At 37.8% G+C, this 8843-nt stretch overlaps 1 long non-coding RNA gene across 1 annotated transcript in view; it reads right to left on the bottom strand.

Annotated features, from left to right (window-relative positions):
- Positions 1–2136: 2136 nt before the first annotated feature.
- LOC129022368 (uncharacterized) overlaps positions 2137–8843 on the bottom strand; it is a 28572-nt gene continuing 21865 nt past the window's right edge. The window contains exon 3 of the long non-coding RNA XR_008496390.1: positions 2137–5800. This is a non-coding gene — a long non-coding RNA (uncharacterized LOC129022368). The remainder of the gene's footprint in view (positions 5801–8843) is intronic.

Raw genomic sequence — 8843 nt, 5'->3', positions numbered from 1 at the left:
TCTTCACAGATTCTACAAAAACAGTGTTTCCAAACTGCTCAATGAAAATAAAGTTTTAAGTCTGTGTGATGAATGCACCCATCACAAAGTGGTTCCTCAGAATGATTCACCATTGGCCTCAATGAGCTCCAAAATGTTTATTCACAGAATAGACAAAAACAGTGTAACCAAACTGCTGAATAAGAAGAAATGTTTTCATGTGTTACATGAATGCAGGCATTGCAAAGCAGTTTATCAGAAAGATTCCTTCTACTTTTTATCTGAAGATGTTTCCTTTTTCACCATAGGCCTCAATGTGCTGCCAAATATCCCTTTGCAGATTCTACAAAAACAGTGTTTCAAAACTGCTGAATGAAAACAAAGGTTTAACTCTGCAAGATGAATGCACACATCACAAAGCAGTTTATCAGATAGCTTCCTTCTAGTTTTTGTCCTGGGATATTTGCTGTTTCACCATTGTCCTCAAGGAGCTCCCAAACATCCATTTGCAGAATGGACAAAGACAGTGTTTCCAAACTGCTTAATGCAAAAAAAGGTTTAACTCATTGAGCTGAATGCACACATCACAAAGCAGTTTCTCAGAATGCGGTTTTTTTTTGTTTTTATCTGATGAAGATGTTTCCTTTTTCACCATAGACCTCAATTCGCTCCCAAACATCCCTTTGAAGATTCTTAAAAAGCAGTGTTTCCAAACTGCTGGATGAAAAGAAAGTTTTAGCTCTGTGAGGTGAATGTGCACATCACAAAGTGGTTTCTCAGATAGCTTGCTTCTAGTTTTCATCCTGGAATATTGACTTTTTCACCATTGGCCTCAAAGAACTCCCAAATATCCATTTGAAGAATGGACAAAAACAGTTTGTCCAAACTGCTGAATCCAAAGAAAGGCAGACTTAACTCTGTGGGATGAATGCACACAACACAAAGCAGTTTCTCAGAAAGCTTCTTTCTAGTTTTTATCTGAATATGTTTCCTTTTTCACCTTAGACCTCAATGTGCTCCCAAACATCAAACTGCAGATTCTACAAAAACATTGTTTCCAAATTGCTGAATGTTTCCAATTGCTGTGAGGTGAATGCACACCTCACAAAGTGGTTTCTCAGATAGTTTCCTTGTAGTTTTTATCCTGGGATGTTTGCTTTTTCTCCATTGGCTTCAATGAGTTCCCAAATGTCCATTTGCAAAATTGACAAAAACAGTGTTTTTAAACTGCTGAATCCAGAGAAAGTTTTACCTCTTTGCGATGAATGCACATACCACAAAGCAGTTTTTCAGAAAGCTTCTTTCTACTTTTTATCTGAAGATGTTTCCTTTTTCACCATAACCTCAATGCGCTCCCACATATCCCTTCCCAGATTGTACAAAAACAGTGTTTCCAAACTGCTGAATGAAAAGAAAGGTTTAACTCTGTGAGATGAATGCACACATCACAAAGCAGCTTGTCAGATATCTTCCTCCTAGTTTTTATCTTGGGATATTCACTCTTTTGCCTTTGGCCTCAATGAGCTCCAAATGTCCATTCTCAGAATGGACAAAAAGAGTGTTTCCAAACTGCTGAATCCAAAGAAATGTTTAACTCAGTGAAATGAATGCACACATCACAAAGCAGTTTCCCAGAAGGCTTCTTTCTAATTGTTATCTGAAGATGTTTCCTTTTTCACCACAGACATCAAAGCGCTCCAAATATCCCTTTGCAGATTCTACAAAAACAGTGTTTCCAAACTGCAGTGTGTCTCTAAGGAATGGAAACTAAACGTTGGGGTAAGAAAATCTTAATGTACTAAGGGGTTTGCTTTTAGAGGAAGGTTATACCTGGATATTCCTTCCAGGCACAGCGCATCCAACCACTCCACAAAGAGGCTGCATTCCCATACCTTGGGCTATTTCTTGAGAGGAGATGACACAAGGGATGCTATTTACTAGACACTTCAGGAGTCATGGCCACTGTTGGCATCTTGGGTAATCCTCAGAGAGTTTTGAAACTCAGAACCTAGAAAATACCACATGATGGCTGAGGATGTATTGCTCCGTGAAGTTTCCAAAGTGAAACCTTTGGAAGTGATGAGGGTATGTGCCAAGGGGAGATTAAAGGAAGGGGCACAAAAGTTTGCTGCTTTTTTTTTTTTTTTTTTTACAACAGAGTGTCAGGGGATCATTCTCTGCTCTCATCTCCTGTAAAATGTTTACAAATGAAAAATCTTTTTGTAAAAAGTGCCATCCACTCCTTTTTGAAAAAATGAAGAATTAAAATACTGTGTCTGAAATGTACAATAAAGAACCGTTGATAATATTGTGAGTTATACAAGGTTAGTTAGTGTTGGTGAGTGTCAGGAAAGAACTGGACATCTAAAATCTGACTGCAAGCCAGAGTTAGGCTGGGGCAACAGGGTAGTAGATTTGAGGCTCTTCTTTTGACACATTTGGAAAATGCATGAGAAAACGAGTTCACTTTTGGAGTGTTAAAATAACTAAAAAACAGGCAATTAGGTTGAGGTGGCTCTAGTGCCCTGAGCTCTGGCTGGAGCGATGGACAAAGGCCCCCCTAGATCCAAAAAGCTACCCCCTCTTCTTCAGCTGTGCACCTGATTAGATAGTTTCCACTCCAGCACCCATGATTGGATATAGTTCAGTTACCCACACCATCCTCTCACGCCATGAGTGACATAAGTGATTTGACACTGGGTTGAATAAAGCAAGAATTATAGGTTTTTCCTGGATTGTTTTCTGGCAGGGCTTCCTCCATGCACTGGAAACTGGTCCTGCCTGTAAAAGTTTTGCATTTACATTTGTATGTAAGGTTATTTTTATTTATGAATAACATATATGTGTTATTCATATATGGAAGAAATATAATGACAATTATTTCTAAATTTCAGATTTTTTACTTTCCTGGCATCTAGGCTTTAGAGCAGGCAGCCTGAGATTTCAAAAGGAGCCAATTCTCTAAGAAACAATATGTGAGGCACACGTGAATTTTAAATTTTCCAGTAGCTATATTTTAATAAAGACACCAGGCATGCTTGCCTGTGCCTGTAGTTTGAGCTATTAGGGAGACTGAGGTGGGAGGATCACTTGAGGCCAGGAGTTTGAAACCAACCTTGGCAACAAAGCAAGACCCCATCTCTACAAAAAAAAAAATTTTAAAATTAGTCAGGCCTGGTAGTGCATGCCTTCAGTCCCAGCTACTCAGAAGGCTGAAGCTGGAGGATCACTTGAGCCTGGGAGATCACGGCTGCAGTGAGCCATGATCACACCACTGCACTTCAGCCTGACTGACAGAGCAAAATCCTATCTCAAAAAACTGATCTTTGGAAAGGTGGTTTCTTTTCCTATAATGTAGCCAAACAACTAAGTATGTCTTGAAGCCATCCCTTTAATTTTTAACAGGGCAAGTATGTTTTCTAAGACTCCAATCTCCAGATTTGCAATGGGGCAAATCCTGAAGCGTACATGGAAATCCCTCGCAGCTAAATCATCCCTCACCCGTATCCAGTGCTTCTTCACCCTGGTGCAAGAGAATCACCTGCAGGGAGGAAAACTTTCAAAATCCCTTAAACACAAGTTGTAATTGATCAATTAAATCAGCATCCTTGGAGTTGGATCTGCAAAACAATATGGTTTAAAGTTCTCCAGGTGATTCCAGTGTGTAGGCAAGCCACAAAACCATGGCTTTAACCAGCAGCTTTTGTTAGAAATGATTTCTCAAATGAATGTAAAAACGTTTGCTGCTAAATTGTGACTTTTCAATCTTATCTGTTTTTCCTACTAACCATACTTTGCAGACCCAGGCTCTGCTGCTCACTCCATTCCTAATTCACCCAGTTCCGTGTGTGCTCAGGGCATCCTGTGCATGGATCACTGCATGGTGTGCCCTGGCCTGAGTGAGCATCATTCTTGGGGGTGCACCTTGCTGAAAACAAAGCTCTATTCCAAAAAGTTAAAACCATGTTACTTACTGTGTTGAGGTAAAAATTAAAAGACCTAGGGGGGGCTCACCCAAAAGTTAAAACACAAATAAATAACTTGTAACATTAATATACACCTGATGATGTCCTGAGCGAACACGCCCCACTTTAAAACAAAACAAACCATTGCTATTATTCTAAAATGTTAATTTGGGATTATTATGCAAATATGTACTATTTAAATTTTTATTGATGTATAACATGCATACAGCAATATAGGCACAAAACATTTATGGAATGCTTGATGAATTATTACAAAATAAATATGCCTGTGTATCTAAGAATCAGACTTGTTCATGTCCCTGACACTTTCTTTTTCCCAAACATAACCAAGATCTTAAGAGCTAAGTGTAGAAAAACTTTGTCATTTTGTACAAGTGTTTTATTACAGAACATTAAAAACATATACAAAATACAAAAAAAGTATAACAGACCAGTCACCCAGCTTTAACAGCTACTAGTCATGTGTCATTTTTGTTTCATCTGTGCTTCCAGCCATTCTCCCCCAATTTCATTATTTCTTAGGCTTTTTGGATAGCATGTATATTCATTGCAAGGTACAATCTGAACTGTAAATAATAGAGAGGTGGGGTTTCACCATGTTGGCCAGGCTGGTCTTGAACTTCTGACCTCAGGTGATCCACCTGCTTCAGACTCCCAAAGTGCTGGGATTACAGGTGTGAGCCACCATACTCAGCCTGAGAATCCATATTTCTAACAAAGTACAAATCCATAGGTCACATGACAACTGCAGTGTCTATCTACAGTAAATACAGTTTGATGAATAAAATTAAAGGCAATTGACCTAAGGTGAAAAAAAAAACAAAGCATGAGTACTCTGTGCTATCTGTAGGAGCTTTTGGTTAAGAATAACAAACTAACCAGACAATTTTATTGTTTTAATAATCAAAATTGGCAAAATGTCTACTATTTTTGTTCATAAAAACGCTCTTCACAAGAAAATATTTTCATATAACGAGGGCAAAAATGGCAACCATTTGCAAGTAAATGTCTTATGAAATTAAGTAGCAGATATCATTTCAAGCTCATGGCCTTTGGATAGTTACCCCAAACTCAATCATTTACATAGCAAGTGCAGATAATTTTCATAGCTTCCTATTAAAATTATATTTTAATGCCCTTACAAATTGTGACTATTTTTAAATAAAGTTCTCTAACTAAAATTTTGTATATGACATATGATAAATTCCCCTTCAAGTTACCTTAAATTTACTTAATTGTATTAGGCAGTGTCTGTCCCCCAATATTATTTGGAGATTCTCCCTCCATTTGCATAGGCATCATAGCTGGGGAAATAGGGATTCACAAGACACAGGCTGTTTCCTGCATATTTTTCCTTCTCAGACATCAGTTCATCAGTCAACCAATTCATGTGAGAGTGGAGGCCATGTATTCCCTATTATTCCTGGGCGCTCTCCTCTAAGGAGGAAAAGGCCTCAGAGGATGCACTCTGACAGGCCAAGCTCCCTCAGGTGTGAGAGCTCTAACCAGCAGGTGTAGACTTTTCAGGAAGGGGGGAATGAGGTCGGCATTCCAAACCTGGAGCTTCATCACCTTTTGTTTCATCTCAAGACAATTCTGAGGGGCTGTTTTGGAACGTGTCTGGAAGGTGAACGTTGAAGAAGAGTGTGGGCTTCGATGTGACTCAGATGAGGCCTTTCAGGGGGAGGCAGGAATTCAATGCTCAGAATCTAGGCTGGTGTCTTTGAGGTCAGTAGGTTTCCTCCTTGTATCCAAGTCCATCATTACTAGGGAAGAGGCTGGAGATTCTAAACGGCTTCCAGACTGCCTCTCTGATTCTCTTTGGGAGATGGGGTCTGAAAAAGACAAAGTCAGTATTTTGGGGGAAATTCTAGAAAGTCTGATTGGAAACCTGGGAAGACCTCTTGCCTCGTGCCTAAATGCTCAATTTGCAGCTCTAGCCACATAGATGCTTGGTAGGCATAGAGCTGGGTTTGCATTTATATCAGCAAAACCTATGTCAGAGTTGAAGAAGTAGTCAGGACAAAATGTCTTGGTCGCAGGCTGGGGAACATCTTAAAAACAAACTTCTAGCCTGCTGACTCTTGGCAATGAGTGTTGGGTCCTGGCCAAAGTGTTTGAATGCAGCATAAGGCCAATTCATAAATCCACCTTCTAATGGAGAAATGTTTATACTTTTTCAGTTTCATGCAATCAGGGTGAAATTTCCATGCTATTCGTTTGTTTACTTTTCATTTAATATACAATCCAAGACAAAATACATTAAACTTTTTTTTTTTTTAGATGGAGTCTTGCTCTGTCACCCAGGCTGGAATGCAGTGGCACGATCTCAGCTCACTGCAATCTCCACCTCCCAGGTTCACGCCATTCTCCTTCCTCAGCCTCCCAAGTAGCTGGGACTACAGGTGCCCACCGCCACGCCTGGCTAATTTTTTGTATTTTTAGTAGAGATGGGGTTTCACCCTGTTAGCCAGGATCGTCTCGATCTCCTGACCTTGTGATCCGCCCACCTCGGCCTCCCAAAGTGCTAGGATTACAGGCATGAGCCACCGCGCCCGGCCACATTAAGTGCTTATTGACATATGTATTTATTCTTCACCAGGCTCATAGTATCTGCCTAATTTTAAACTTTCTTCCATTTTGTAGGTTTCAACCTATTTTATTGTAAGATATTAAATCTAATACAGGCATTGTCACTTTTACATATAATTTTCTTTTATTTCATATATTTCCCATTGGAATTTTACATTTAAATTATGGACAATTTCATCATATAAATGTCTTCATTTCTATTTTAAAAATAAAAGTCTTTGGGTTTTTTTTTGTCTTGTAATTTCCATATTACATAGCAATGAGATAAACATTAATGTTTTCAGGGTATTTAAAATTTTAGATAATTACTCATTGTATCCATGTGAAGTTTGTTTTTACTGCATGTATGGTTTGGAGAACTGTTTTCACTTCTGCTTCATCTTTACTGTGATCTCCTCAGAACTCATAGCCCTTGCAGTTGGGGGATTACAGTTTATCATTCCAATAAATGGGGCAAATTCAGTAATAACATGCTGCAAATGAGTCTGAAAGCAGGACATGTCTTCAAAGCATGCACAATATGGGCCTGCCTATGTACAATAATAATAATTTATAGTTACAGTTTGGATGGAAAATAAAAGTACAGAAAATTTGTTAAAGTAAATTAAAATGGATATCATGTCTCAATAATCTCTGAGCAGACAAAATTAGTTAGATCTCGTAAGTGATCTCAAACTTGCTTGATTTTCAAATACAAACAAAACATAAATTATTTCTTGTAGTTGCCTATTTAAAAAACAGAAATGAAGGTCAAGCAATCAGGAGTAGCCAACAACCTTATATAAATAGAAACAGTCCAACAAGGTAAACAAACAAACAAAAAACAATAAAAAAATTTTGTGCAACCACCAATCAAATGATTTCTTTGTTTCTACATTTTTCCAATAAATACTTGCTTCTTACACTGTCAGTGAAGCACTAAATATCTTTCAGCCTGATATTTTATAATTTATCAATTGCTGTTCCTCAAATAAACACTTTACACTTTCATTGTGTCTCAAATTACTTTTTAGCAGAATAAAATAAACTAGGAATAAATATTACAAAAATGTGTGCAGAATATGAGAAAAAAACATAGAAAGTTTATGAAATATATGAATGCAGACATAAGCAAATAGACAATTTGTATCATATTCTTAGGCAGAAAAACTCAATATTGTCAACATCAATTGTCCTTAAAATAATTTATAAATTCAATTTTGTTCCTGTACAGATACCATTAAATATTGAAAGGACACATGTTACTATAAAATATTATATAGATGAAAATACAATAAGAATAGACAAGAAAACTCTGAAAAAAAAAACAAGACTGGCAAGCCCTGTGAAAAATCTTGATTGATTAAAGAACTCATAGGTCACTGAAACTAAAAATTCAGAAATAGACCAAAGTGCCTAAGAAGGATAGTGCATTCAGGCTGCTATAACAAAATACCATAGACTAGGTAAAGGATAAACAACAGAAATGTTTTTCACAGTTATGGAGGCTGGAAAGTGCAAGATCAAGGCAGCAGCAAATTTAGTATTTGGTGAGAGCCCTGTTCCACATAGATGGTACCATCTCACACAATGGGTGAAAGCATTCCCTTCAACCTCCTTTGAAAGGGCACTGATTCCATTCATGAAGATGAAGAACCCTTGGCTTCATCACTTCCCCAAAGGCTGCATGCCTAAAATTATCCACATATGAATTTGAAGGGGGACATAAATACTCCGGCCATAGCAATAATTTAGTAAGCAATAAAAACTACATGGAGTATGGCATCACTAATACTTGAGGTGTAAAAATGTGATGTTCTTATCACAAATGAAATAAATGATTTATTCTTCATGGTATATAACAAAATAAAGGTCCAATGAAAATATTTTTTCATAAAGATAAATCTATACGGCAAAAACCTAACTGTTGATAAGGTTAATTCTTCAGGTTGCCTCAGGATTTTCGAGGTTTCCAGGGATGAGCAAGGTCCCGGAGTTTCCTCTTGTGACATTTTCCTGGAAGTTGCTCATGCTCTTATTCAACTTGAAAGTAGATAAAAATGTTTGTTTCTGTTCCAGTATTTACTAAATTCAAAATAATAAAGGGCTATTTACGCGTAACTCTCAAACAATGATTCAGTCAGTGGTGCTCTGCTGAGGAAGAGCACAGACACTCACATCCACACACATATGATTTTCCTCAAATAGAAGACTTGTCCCTGTGCCAGACCCACATATGTTGTACATGATCAGAGGCTTTCCCAGGTGAGCATTTCTATGCAGCCCTACCATAGACGTAACCCTGAA

The sequence above is a fragment of the Pongo pygmaeus genome, chromosome 22 (genome assembly GCF_028885625.2).
Source record: "Pongo pygmaeus isolate AG05252 chromosome 22, NHGRI_mPonPyg2-v2.0_pri, whole genome shotgun sequence".
Lineage (NCBI taxonomy): Eukaryota > Metazoa > Chordata > Mammalia > Primates > Hominidae > Pongo > Pongo pygmaeus.
Note: the sequence above shows the minus strand (reverse complement) of the source record. Positions and strands in the feature narration are given on the sequence as shown.